This window comes from Saimiri boliviensis, chromosome 1, assembly GCF_048565385.1.
Source record: "Saimiri boliviensis isolate mSaiBol1 chromosome 1, mSaiBol1.pri, whole genome shotgun sequence".
NCBI lineage: Eukaryota > Metazoa > Chordata > Mammalia > Primates > Cebidae > Saimiri > Saimiri boliviensis.
In genome coordinates, this window is record NC_133449.1 from 38,978,674 (window position 1) to 38,993,066 (window position 14,393).

General features: G+C 38.7%; 1 protein-coding gene across 6 annotated transcripts in view; it reads right to left on the reverse strand.

The window, feature by feature from the left end:
* MAP4K3 (mitogen-activated protein kinase kinase kinase kinase 3) overlaps positions 1-14,393 on the reverse strand; it is a 192,138-nt gene that overhangs the window by 114,613 nt on the left and 63,132 nt on the right. Inside the window, exon 1 of one of the 6 annotated variants that reach the window (XM_074396235.1) lies at positions 5,609-9,585. The exons of the other annotated variants lie outside the window; for them this stretch is intronic. The gene's annotated coding sequence lies outside the window, so the exon portion shown is untranslated. Of the gene's footprint in view, positions 1-5,608; positions 9,586-14,393 lie in introns of those variants that run through there. 6 annotated transcript variants of the gene reach the window in all.

Sequence of the window (14,393 nt, forward strand, 5' to 3'; positions counted from 1 at the left end):
CTGGATCACCAAGGTCAGGAGTTTGAGATCAGCCTGGCCAACATGGCAAAACCCTGTCTCCACTAAAATACAAAAAATTAGCTGGGCATAGTGGCAGATGTCTGTAATCCCAGGTACTTGGGAGGCTGTGGTGGGAGAATTGCCTGAACCCAGAAGGCTGAGGCTGCAGTGAGCCAAGATTTTGCCACCACACTCCAGCCTGGGCAAGAGAGTGAAACACTGTCTCCAAAAAAAGAAAAAAAGAGCAACAGGTGATGGATCATTTTGCAATATACATATATATAACAGAACACCATGTTGTAAACTGTATAATTTTTATTTGTCATTTATACAGTAACCATACTGGGGACCTTTTTTTAGAGCAAAGGACTTGAACAGAAATTTCTCAAAAAATGATATACAAATGGCCAACAGGACTATATCAAAAGATGCCCAACATCACTATCTTCAGGGAAATGCAAATCAAAACCATGATGACATGTCACCTGTCACCTGTTCAGATCACCGTTAAAACAAAAAGGACAATAGCAAGTGTTGGCCAGGATATGACTATCCCGTCCACGTTTGATGGGAATGTAAAATGATGTAGCCACTATGAAAAAAAATATAGAGGTTCCCCTAAATATTAAAAACAGAAATGCAATATGATCCAGCAATCGCACTTGTGGGTATAGACCCAAAAGAACTGAAATTAGAATCTCAAAGAGGTATCTGGACTCCAATATTCATTGCAGCATTATTCACAATAGCAAAGGGGCAGAAAGAACCCAAACAAAGAAGGAAATTTTGTCATATGCTACAATATGTAACAAGGTTACAACATATTTTGCGTTAACTTTGGAATGCATGTAATGTGGACAACACTATGCTAAATGAATAAGCTAGTCACAGAAGGACCAAAAAAACTGCATGACTCCACTTACATGAGGTATCTAAAGTAGTCAAAAATATAGAAACAGAAAGCAGAATGGTCATTGCCAGAGACTGGGGAAAGGAAGTATTGGGAATTGCTGTTTAATGTGTACAGAATTTCAATCATATAAGATGAAAAAATTCTAGAATATAATGTAAAACATAATGGTTATAGTTAACAATATTGTACTAAATACTTCAATTTGTTAATAGGATCAGTAATAGGTGATGTGTTTTTACCACCACTGACAGAGTCAAACTCTAAAATATTTGAAGAGATCTATTTCAAGCCAAATGAATGACCTGTGGTCTCTAACACAGTCCCAGGAGCTCCTGAGAACATGTGCCCAGAGTGGTCAGGCTACAGTGTGGCTTTATATATTTTAGGGAGACATAAAACAACAATCAAAATGTGTAGGGTGGCCGGGCACGGTGGCTCAAGCCTGTAATCCCAGCACTTTGGGAGGCCGAGGCGGGTGGATCACGAGGTCAAGAGATCGAGACCATCCTGGTCAACATGGTGAAACCCCGTCTCTACTAAAAATACAAAAAATTAGCTGGGCATGGTGGCACGTGCCTGTAATCCCAGCTCCTCAGGAGGCTGAGGCAGGAGAATTGCCTGAATCCAGGAGGCGGAGGTTGCGGTGAGCCGAGATCGCGCCATTGCACTCCAGCCTGGGTAACAAGAGCGAAACTCCGTCTCAAAAAAAAAAAAAAAAAATGTGTAGGGTGGGCCAGGAGTGGTGGCTCATGCCTGTAATCCCAGCACTTGGGAGACCAAGGTGGGTGGATCACTTGAGGTCAGGAGTTTGAGACTAGCCTGGCCAACATGGTGAAACCCCAACTCTCCTAAAAATACAAAAATTAGCCAGGTGTGGTGGTGCATGCCTGTAATCCGAGGTATGTAGGAGGGTGAGGCAGGAGAACTGCTTCAACCTGGGGGACAGAGGTTGAAGTGAGCCAGGATGGTGTCACTGCACTCCAGCCTGGGGGAATAAAGCAAGACTCTGTCTAAAAAAAAAAATAGTAAGGTGTAAGGTGTACATTGGTTTTGTCCAGAAAGGCAGGACAACTAGAAGTATGGGGACATTCAGGTCACAGGTGGAGTCAAAGATTTTCTGATTGGCAACTAGTTGAAGGAGTTATTATCTAAAGACCCGGAATGAATAGAAAGGTTTTATCATGCCTCCAGGTAGCAGGCTTCGGAGCTTTTGTCAGACCTAGAAAGTGCCAGACTCAGTTAATTCTCACCTGGATCAAGAAAAAGATCTGAAAAGGAAAAGTTCTCTGTAGAATACAGATTTCCCCCACAAGAGACAGCTTTGCAGGACCATTTCAAAATATATCAAAGAAATATATTTGGGATAAAATACTTCAATTTCTTTCAGGGCCTGCTATCTGCCATGTGATGCTATATTAGAATCAGGCTGGAATTTGGTGCTTTTTTTTTTTTTTTTGAGACAGAGTCTCACTCCGTCACCCAGGCTGGAGTGTAGTGGTGCAATCTCAGCTTGCTGCAACCTCCGCCTCCCCAGTTCAAGTGATTCTCCTACCTCAGCCTCCTGAATAGCTGGGACTACAGGTGCGTGCCACCACACCCAGTTAATTTTTCTATTTTTAGTAGATGGGTTTCACCATATTGTCCAGGCTGGTCTTCAAATCCTGTCCTTGTGATCTGTCCACCTCAGCCTCCCAAAGTGCAGGGATTATAGGTGTGAGCCACTGCGCCTGGCCTTGGTGTCTCATTGCTATTAAAAGTCTGCTCATCAGTCTTAAGATCTCTGTTTTAATGTTAATGCTGGTCAGCTGAGCCTGAATTAGAACGGGAGGAAGGTATAATAAGGCATGTCCAAACCTCATTAAAATGGGAACAGCATGGCCTGAACTAGTTTTTCCGGTTGGAAATGCTTTGGAATGCCTTTGGCTGAGGGATGGGTCCATCAGTCGGTTGGGGAGCTCAGAATTTTATTTTTGGGTCACACCATAATAATTTTTAAAATGTTTTATAGCCAAGAGAAAAATTTAAGCTTAGACTATGAAAAATAAACAAGATTTCTCATGCCATTCCCATTTCCATTCTACTTAAAACATACATTTACGTTACATGTAAAAGTACTTTAAAGTCAATTTCAAATTAACTTTTAATTTCATGTGCAGTGTCATTCAAAATTCATAATTTCTAAACTCTATTTCATAGCGTGGAAAAAAATAAATGAAATCAGTTTTTCATGAAAGGAGTCAAACTCTGTAAAATAGTTGAAGATATTTATTCTGAGCCAGATATGAGTGACCAACGACCCATGACACAGTCCACCTGAGAACATGTGTCCAAGGTGGTTGGGGTACAGCCTAGTTTTATCCATTTTAGAGAGACCTAAGGCATCAATAAAATACATTTAAGATTTACATTAGTTTGATCTAGAAGGGTGAGACAGCTGGAAGCAGGGTAGTGAGGTGGGTGTAGGGGGTGGCTTCCAGGTCAGAGGTAGAGTTTTTAAATTTTCTGATTGGCAATTGGTTTAAAGAGTTATTATCAATAGAAAGGAATGTCTGGATTCTGATAAGGGGTTGAGGAGACCAAGGTTTTATTATGCAGATGAAGCCTCCAGGTAACAGGCTTCAGAGAGAATAGATTGTAAATGTTTCTTATCTGGCTTAAGATCTGCATCCATGTTAATACCAGTCAGCTTTCCCTGAATTTCAAAAGAGAAAAGGATATAATGAGGCACTTTCGACCTCCACTTCAATAATGGGAGTTTTTCAGGGTAACTCTGGAATGACTTTGGCCCTGTGGAGGGGTTCACTCAGATGGCTAGGAGGCCTTGGAACTTTACTTTTTGATTTACACAGTAATCTATGGCTAACAGTCCAACTTTCTGTAAATTGTCAATATTGTCTCAAACTACTGGAGTACCAGGAAATACTCTGAAATACTACATTAAACTATCAGGGTATCATGAAACCCACTGCGTAATCTTTAAAAAGGTAAGAAATTGGTTTAAGTAATTACAATATAAAATTAGAAAAAACTTTCCTAAAACCACAGAAGCAGCACCCAACTTTGAATTTTTGGAAAAATATTAAAGCCCTGATGAGTAACACAAAATACAAAGGAACTCTCTAATAAGTGTGTTGATTCCTAGATATTTCAAAACAAATTAAAAAATGATTATAATAGCAATATTCGTATTGTTTTCAGAAATGAGAATGAAGAAAACCCTTCAAATACTTCGCCTGATAAAAATAACTTACAGCCTACTTAGTTGTTTGGCTGTTTTAGTAAGTGTTCTTCATTAATGCTTAAGATAAATAGTACTTACATTTACAGACATTGTTACTGAATGATCTTTGAATTTGGGTTCCACAAAGTCAAGAAGACATTCCGTTGCTCAAACTGTCTAAACAAAAAAAGAGGCCAGGCACAGTGGCTTGCACCTGTAGTGCCAGCACTTTAGGAGGCTGAGGCAGGTGGACTGCTTCAGCCCGGGAGCTTCAGACTAGCCTGGGCAACATGGTGAGACCTCATCTGTAGAAAATATTTAAAAATAAGCCAAGTGTGGTGGTGTAAGCCTGTAATCCCAGCTTCTTGGGAGCCTTAAATTGGAGGACTGACTGAGCCTGGGCAGTTGAGGGTGCAGTAAGCTGTGGCTGTGCCACTGCACTCCAGCCAGGGTGACAGAGACTCTGTCTCAAAAAAAAAAAAAAAAAGGAAAAGGGGAAAAAAAACCCAAAAAACGAGAGAGTAAGAAACCATGGCTCTGGCTCCCTAAAAAGAGTCCTACTCTAGAGCTGGGAATGGTGTTGGAAGCCTGTAGTCCCAGCTATTTGGGAGAGTGAGGTAAGAGTTCAGTGAGACTACTTCTTTAAGACAGAAAAAACTTCGAACCTAATGCTGTGTCTCCCAACCTTGTTTTCCTAATCCCTCTCCCCATGAAATTTTAATACCATAGATATTCTGCATATGTTTATGCATTATGCATATATACATATATATCTGTGTTTTATATATAAAAAGAATTAAGATTATTTTCATCCCAAAGAACCAGTCCTTTCTTATTTTAAAGGAATATCTGAAAAACATTCTCTAGTGCAAATGGATTGTGTCCAGGTAGTTAGGGAAGAAGGGCTTAACCTGAGCTTCCTGACCTATAAACCTGTTGGGTCTCCTTTGATTAACTGGATCCAGCTCTTTTAAGGCAGGTTTATGCAAGTGGTTCTGATGGAAGACCCAAAACAAGGAAGGTACCCATAACCTAGGAGTGAATTTCTAGCGAAAATCCTCTGGAGTATATCCCTCCCACTCTACTAAAAATTATGGCAGCATCCCTACAGTTCCTATATGTAAAGTATTATAGTAGACTCAAAAAATGTTTCTGGAGTAAGGACAGAACAAGGAAAAATAGAGCATGGTGTAGATTTTAAGGGAAGTAAAGAATACAATGGTCACTTTTCTTTCTGTTTTTATCATGCCCTCCAACAAGAACAATGACATACTGTTTAAAATAGTTCTAGCTGGGCACTGTGGTTGATATTTGTAATCCTAGCACTTTGAAAGGCCAAGGCATGACGATCACTTGAGGCCAGGAGTTTGAGACCAGCCTGGGCAACATAGTGAGATCCAGTCTATACAAAAACAAAAAAAAACAAAAAAAAAAAAAACCAAACTAAAAAATTAGCTGGTTGTGGTGGTGCATACCTGTTAATCCCAGCTAGTCGTGAGGCTGAGGCAGGAGGATCACTTGAGCCCAGGAGTTGGGGCTACAGTGAGCTATGATCACATCACTACACTCCCAGCTTGGGCGACAGAGTGAGAGAGGCTGTCTCTAAAAGAAAAATAAAATCCCAAAGAAGAAAAAAAGTTCAATAAAATAGTTCTAATTTGAGACCCTTTTAGCTCTCTCAACTTTCTGTTCTCTCACCAGATCTGATTTAAAGATAAAATGTTTTACTAGCTCCTGATCTATTCTTGAGGTTACATAGGCATAAACCGTAGCTGTATAAAACTCATGAAAATGAGTCCCTAAAATCAAAACAATACGACAAAAACCATTCTTACCATAAACTCAATTTTGACATATATTGTACCTCTCCCTTAACCCTTGCAACCTATCAATCACATTTTAAGTCCTATTCTTCCACCTAAAACCTCATGTAGTCACCCCTTCCTTCCATTTGCATGCAACTCAAATATGGCTGTCATAACAGTAATAGGTCTTCTTACCAGTAGGGTCTCTCTCCCATCTGCCTGTGCACAGTGAATCTTCCTGTAGTTAGACCATGTTACTAACCTGTAAAAACAAACTAACAAAAACAACAAAATCCTACTGTCTATGGGATAAAATCTAAACCTCTGGGGTATATATATATTTTGAGATGGAGTTTCACTCTGTCACCCAGCCTGGAGTGCAGCAGTGTGATCTTGGCTCACTACAACCTCTGTCTCAGGTTCAAGTGATTCTCCTGCCTCAGCCTCTCAAGTAGCTATGAATACAGGCATGTGCTACCACGTCCAGCTAATTTTTTTTTTTTTTTGTATTTTTTTAGTAGAGATGAGGTTTCACCATGTTGGCTAGGCTGGTCTTGAACTCCTGACCTCAGCTGGTCTGCCTGCCTCGGCTTCCCAATGTGCTGGGATTACAGGCGTGAGCTGCTTTGTCCAGCTATTTTGGGCTAGTACTTCAGGCTCTCCATAAATTATCATCAGTTTATCACTTCTTATTTCCCACTGTGCCCACAAAGAGCATACTGCTTGCTCTAGACAAATGAAACTACTGTTTCCCAAACAGGCCTAGTGCTTTGATGGATGCCACCTTTGCTTTTATAGTATCCACATTTGGAATACCCTCCATTCTCTTATTCTCCTAGCAAAATCCTAGCAAGTCTTAAAGGCTCATATGAAGTTTTGCTTCCTTAACCATCTCAAGTGAAACTGAACTCACAGCTCCTATGGAACCCACCAAGTAAGTCAGGATATATCAGCCACACTATACACCATTTGTGTCCTTTCACATAGTATCCTACCTGGATATTACCAGCCCAGAGTATTTCAGAGTAAATAGTCAAAGTGACCCATGAATTAAGTATTTCTAGTCAGAGCCATCACTGTTCCTTATTGCCAGCACCACCACCCACATATGCACATACACTCTCTGCTCAATGGGTGATTCTCCATAGTTAGACTGCTACTTACATAAACACTCCAGTTTTCATACTGGATAACAAGTTCCTTGAAGACAGGAACCATGTCTCTGTATCTTCCGTCTAACTAAATTCAGTGCTAAATAAACATCCTTCAAGCCAAATCACTGGTCATATACAGAGGGCTGAGAATAAGAAATACATTGCAGATAAACAGAATAAAACGTCCTTTGTCAGTTGCTTTTTTATTTTGGAGCACTATTACCTTTCAATGTGTAAATATCCAATCTGTCCAGTCAGCCTCAAGTCATGATTCTAATATATTTAAGAGCAGCTAAGCAATCCATGATTAACCTTTGAAGAATAATTATCATGAATGATGTAACAACTGCTCTGTTCGTGATGGCAATAAACAAAAGGCAGCATCGGATAAGCACATGGTGGCAAGGGATCCACAAAAGCACTCAAGGGAGATGGAAGAAGGTACCAGATAAACAATATCCTCAATGTTTCGCCACTCTATAATGAAAGATAAGGAGGCAGAAAGCACCTCTACTCTCTCTCAGGAAAGAAAGAACGAATGCAAAGGCTGACAGAAGAGGAGATTCCATAACACTTAACTTTGGAAGTTCAAGAAAAAATAGTGGAATAAGGTCTTACTGGTACTTTTTCACACTTTTTAAATTTGGCTCTACTATTTAATGTATGTTGCTCTCACGGAAACAAAGCATAATACCCATTTTCTCACTACAAGTGTCTCTGTTTATCAATCTCAGTAGTTTTCATTGTGTTGGAAAAGGAATGAGTTCCCCATTTAGAATAGTTTTTCCTATGAGTTGCTACCTAATGAATCACTGTTATCTATCTGCATTTGTCATACTGTAATAACTAGTGCTGCAAATAATATCACAAATGAGTGTAACTTTTAAATTCTGACTTTAAATCACAAAAAGAAAAATGATTACAGAACTGTAACATATTTATAACATCTTATCAGAACTTAAAAATAAAGCTCCAAAGTATATATATATAAGTTCTATTCTACTAGCAAGCTCTGCCACAGCGCTCATCTTTATCCATTTTTAATTTTCTTCCCCATGTACATCTCAAGAGTTGGCAGTGTTCTAGCCTGATCAGCCATAGACCACAGGAACAAACCTGTAATCTGACAAATTTAGGATTACTGGCCCACATCAATGAGAAAAATCACACCAGATAAATCTTGGGGCAACTCACCAAAGGAAAAGACAGTTTTTGCTATATTTTGAATAAAATGGAATTGAGGTGAGATTTAAATGAAGTGGTGTTTTGATAGGCTTAGAGCAAAAGAGAGCTGTATGTAAAGGGGCAGACTTCAGGACTGGATTGCAAAGCAAACCCAAGGTTCTTTTTCCTCATAAGCAACAAAGTTATGATGGATGTCAACACTATGTCTCTTAGCCGGAGCTCTGCTATCTGGGGTGAGAATCAAGAATGCTTGTCTATGTCAAAGTGACTTAGATTCTCCAGGAAAGAGTGGAATGTTTTACTCTTGCTAATACAGGTTGAATTTTCCTAATTCAAAAATCTGATATACACAATGCTCCAAAATCCAAAATTTTTTGAGCACTGACATGATGCTCAAAGGAAATGCTCACTGGAACATTTCAGATTTTTGATTTTGAGATTAGAGATGCATAACTAGTAAGCATGATGCAAAACTATACATTTAGTGTCTAATGTCCAATTTCGCATTATATTGACTGGTATACTAGTAAGTCAGTATAATTCTAAAATCTGAAAAAAAATCTAAAATCCAAAATACTTCTGATCCCAAGCATTTCAGGTAAGACATACTGAATGTGTATAATTATACACAGCCAAGTTTCTGATAGTCTATGATTTTCAAGAACACAGTTTTTAAGTAAGCAGGTTGTAGCCACTGAAAGATAGGATTTGCTTCAACACTTTACAGATGCATCATTCTTGGGAGAAAGAGTTTTCTTGTAAGTTTAGGGCTTTATCTGTATCTGTTATTCCAACCTGATAAATGGCCAGGCATATTTTGACTTTCTCAGCTAGTCACTTGAGATTACTTTAACTTAAGATTCCTTTTACATTTTATATCAGAGTGTGAAGAACAGCTTGCTAATTATACTGATTTATTCTAATCTTCAGAAAGGAGTTTATTTGCTGGTTTATCTTTTGGTTTATTACATACCAATTTCTCCCAAGATGTCCAATTCAGGCATATACACCAGTTTTGAAGAAATATCTGTATCTCAGCCCCAATAAATTTCATTTACTAATTTAATGTGCATAAAAATCACTTAGCAGAAACACACACAAAGATACACACAACTGAATGAAAGCCATAACCCCGCCCACCACACTGAACCTAATAGTTTCTACATTATCACCACCCCTGGTGGAAGAGGGTAGGCTCTAGAGTCAGATTGACAGTTTAAATCCCAGCTCCTAATTAGGGCAAATTAGGGCAAAGTACTTAACTTTCAGTAATTCAGTTTATCTGCAAAAAAAAAAAAAAAAAAAAAAAAGGATAATAACATAAGGATAAAATCAGTCAACACATGTAAAGCACTTAGAACAGTGCTTGCTATAAATTAAGTTTGAATAAATGTTAGCTATTTATTAGCAATGTCATGGTTTAAACTAACCCATCTTTAAGCTGTCTTTTCTTTCTCTTTTTTCTTTTTCTTCTTTCTTTTCTTTTCTTTTTTTCTTTTTTTTTTTTTTTTTGAGCGCTGACATGATGCTCAAAGGAAATGCTCACTGGAGCATTTCAGATTTCAGTATACCCAGGCTGGAGTTTACTGGTATGATTTTTGGCTCACTGCAACCTTCACCTCCCGGGTTCAAGTGATTCTCCTGCCTCAGCCTCCTGAGTAGCTGGGAATATAGGTACGTGCCACCATGCCTGGCTAATTTTTGTATTTTTAGTAGAGATGAGGTTTTGCCACGTTGGCCAGGCTGGTCTTGAACTCCTGACCTCAGATGATTCTTCTACCTCAGCCTCCCAAAGTGCTGGGATTACAGGCTTGAGCCACTGTACTCAGCTAAGCTAAATTTTCTATCTTAGTCTCCCTAGATTCCCCATTAATTTGATTAATCCAGTAAATACTGAGTGTCTACTGGGTGCCAGACAGTAGAGGAGGCACTAAGAATCTTATGGTAAAAAAAAAAAATGGATATAAAGTTTATCCTCAAAGAAATGACAGTCTAATGAAGACTTTAGTACCATCACATACTTAATAACAATTCTTTCCATTTTTTTCTAATGCTAAAAATATGCCTATGTTATGAAGAAAAGAAGCCAAGCTTCTCAAAAAATCATTATTGACCAGGTGCAGTGGCTCACGCCTGTAATTCCATCACTTTGGAAGGCAGAGGCAGGCGGATCATGAGGTCAAGAGATCAAGATCATCCTGTCCAACATAGTGAAACCCAGTTTCTACTAAAAATACAAAAATTAGTCAAGTGTGGTGGCATGTGCTTGTAGTCCCAGCTACTCGAGAAACTACGGCAGGAGAATCGCTTGAATCCGGGAGGTGGAGATTACAGTTAGCCGAGATCGCACCACTGCACTCCACTGCACTCCAGCCTGGCAACAGAGTGAGACACCATCTCAAAAAAAAAAAAAAAAAAAAAAAAAAATCATTATTAATAGACAGTGATCTCTTTTGGAACAAGGATCATGTTTTGCTGCTGCTAGTTCTAATGCCTAACTAGGAAGGTTCTTAACAACATAATACTCAATAAGTATCTGTGAAATGTTCCGAATTCTTGGTTCTATATTTTATATTATTCCACATTGAACTTTACTATTGATACATTTAATGTATATTTCTCCCTTCCTGCCTCTACCCCCACACACAGAGCAAAAACACTAGTATTAAACCAACAGCATAACTTACAACTATGGTGACCAACCTTCTCTGTTTGCTCAGTAATTAAGGATTTCCTGGGATGTGGCACTTTCAGTACTAAATTCTGTGCAAAATCAGATAAAGTTAGTCACCAATTTACAGGTAATGGTATTAAAAAATAAGGTAAATATAACAACATGTAATAACACAACAAATAATCAAAATTTCATAACTTCACAAGTTCTGCACATACAAACTAAAAAGAACATCCACAAGGCCAGCTGCCCAATACCAATTCCACTTCTGAAATCCATCCTCAGCTTCTCTGTTTGGTCTCCAAATTGGTTATGAGATTCAGGTTCAGGAGATTTCCCAAAAGACAGCACTCTTAATTACTTTTTTTCCTCACCCTTCCCTTGCTCTCAACTCATACAGTGCTCCACCCTTCACCGGTATTTTGTCATTCACAACTCCTTAAGGAAATGCTTTTCTCTTCAGTTCCAAGCATCATATTTAATCCCCTGTTCACTCTTGCATTTTCCTCAACCTTTTCCGAGTTTCCTTGGAGAAAATTCTTGTTCCTTTCTTTCTGCTAAGTAAAAGAATTCGTTTTCCTAGGAGTCCTATATGGTAATACTTAGAAACCTATCATTATTAGTGAGAGCTCAACTCTACTTTTAGTTTTTTTGAGTTTTTTTTTTTTAAGGTTTGTCAACTGATACAGTGGGAGTACATACTTTTAGTTGTTTAAAATTTGTCTTAAGCATTAATATTGCAGTAAGTACTGTCTTTTGAAAATTTAACAAGACATAATTCACCCAACTTAAGTGTATTTTTCAATGGTTTCTAAAATATTTACTGGATTGTACAACCATTGCCACAGTCAATTGTAAAACATTTTCAACCTTATTAGCAGCCACTCAATACTCCTACCACTCGTCCTCCAAGCCCCAGACAACAACTAATCTATGTTTTGTATCTACAGATTTGCCTATTCTGCACATTTCACATATAAATGAAATCATACCATTTGTGGTCCTTAATGACCAGCTTCTTTCATCTAGCATGGTATTCTCAAGGCTCATCCATGTTATACACATATTTATTCCTTTTTAACATTCAGTAATATTCTATTGTATGGACAAACCACAATTTATTAATCCCTTCATCAATCTGTGGATATGTGGGCTGTTCTTTCTTTTTGGCTATAATGAGTAATGCTGCTATGAACATTCATGAATTAAGTTTTTGTGTAAATATATACTTTCATTACTCTTCAGTGACAATTCTGAGTCAAGTGGCAACTCACTAGTTAACAATTTGGGGGAACTGTCAAACTATTTTCCAAAGTGGGCCAGGTGCGGTGGCTCACTCCTATAATCCCAGCACTTTGGGAGGCTGAGGTGGGGGTGATTGCTTGAGGACAGAAGTTCGAGATCATCCTGGTCAACATGGTGAAACCTCGTCTCTACTAAAAATATAAAAATTAGTCAGGTGTGGTGGTGCATGCCTGTAATCCCAGCTACTTGGGAGGCTGAGGCACAAAAATTGCTTGAACACGTGAGGCAGAGGTTGCGATGAGCCACGATCACACCACTGCTCTCCAGCCGGGGTGACAGGGCAAGACTCTGTCTCAGAACACAACACAACACAACGCAACACAACACAAAGTGGCTGTATCACTTTACCTCCAGCAATTAGGGTCCTAATTACTCCATGATCATATCAACACTTGTTACTGTCCATATTTATTATAGCCATCCTAGCAGGTATAAATTGGCATCTGTGATTTTGATATACATTTCTTTAATAAGTAATGATGTTGAATGATCTTTTCATGTGCTTATTGGCCATTTGTATTCTTTCAAGAAGTCTCTATTCAAATCCGTTGCCCATTTTAAAACTGGGTTATTTGTCTCTCTTTTCTTAATTCAATTTTAAAGAGTTCTTTATATATTCTGGATGCAGTTTCTTAACAGATATATCATTTAAAAATATTTTCTCCCATTCTGTACCGTTTTTACACATTTTTGGTGATGTCATTTTCCAGGGCAAAAGTTCTTAATTTTGATTTAATTCTACTTATCTAGTTTTTGTTTAGTCAAGATGCTTTTGGAGCAATATCTAAAAAACAAACAAAAAAAACACTGTCCAACCCAAGGTTGCAAAGATTTAGTACTATGTTTATTTCTAAGAGTTTTATAGTTTTAGTTCCTACATGTAGTATAGTCCATTTTGAAGAATTAATTTTTTTATGTGGTGTTAGGTATAAACTTTTTTGCATGTGGATATCCAGTTAAAAAGCAGAGGAACAGGCCGGGCGCAGTGGCTCACGCCTGTAATCCCAGCACTTTGGGAGGCCAAGGTGGGTGGATCACGAGGTCAACAGATCGAGACCATCCTGGTCAATGTGGCAAAATCCCGTCTCTATTAAAAACACAAAAAATTAGCTGGGCGTGGTGGCGCGTGCCTGTAATCCCAACTACTCAGGAGGCTGAGGCAGGAGAATTGCTTGAACCCAGGAGGCGGAGGTTGCGGTGAGCCGAGATTGCGCCATTGCACTCCAGCCTGGGTAACAAGAGTGAAACTCCGTCTCAAAAAAAAAAAAAAAAAAAAAAAAAAAAAAAGGCAGAGGAACTAGGCTGGGTGCGGTGACTCACGTCTGTAATCCCAGCACTTTGTGAGGCTGAGGCAGGCGGATCACGAGGTCAAGACATTGAGACCATCCTGGCCAACATGGTGGAAACCCCGTCTCAACTAAAAATACAAAAATTAGCTGGGTGTGGTGGCACATACCTGCAGTCCCAGCCACTAGGGAGGCTGAGGCAGGAGAACTGCTTGAACCCAGGAGGTGGAGGTTGCAGTGAGTTGAGATCGCGCCACCACACTCCAGCCTGGTGACTGGCAACGAAGCAAGACTCTGTCTCAAAAAAAAAAAAAAAAAAAAAAAGCAAGGGAACTGAGTTAGAGTATAGAGTTTTAATTAGAGTTTCTTTGTGCTTGTTTATGCAAATAGTGTTAAGCTGTTACCAACTTAAAATAAAATGGCTTGTAAAATAGTATTTGCAAGCCTCCTAGCAATCCCAAACCAAAAAACATACAATGGATACACAACAAATAAAAAGCAAGAGATTAAATCATACCACAAGAGAAAATCACCTTCACTAAAGGGAAGAGAGGAAGAAAGAAAGAAGAGACCACAAGACAAATAATAAAATGGCAGGAATAAGTCCTTACTTAGCAATAATAACACTAAATGCAAATGAACTATATTCTGCAATCAAAAATCAGAGTGGTTGAATGGAGAAGAAAATAAGACCCAATAATCTGTTGCCTACAGGAAACATACTTCACCTATAAAGATTCACAGACTGAATATAAAGGGATGGAAAAAAATATTCCATGCCAATTGAAACAAAAAAAGAACACGAGTAGCTATATTCACACCAGAAAAAACAGATTTCAAAACAAAAACTG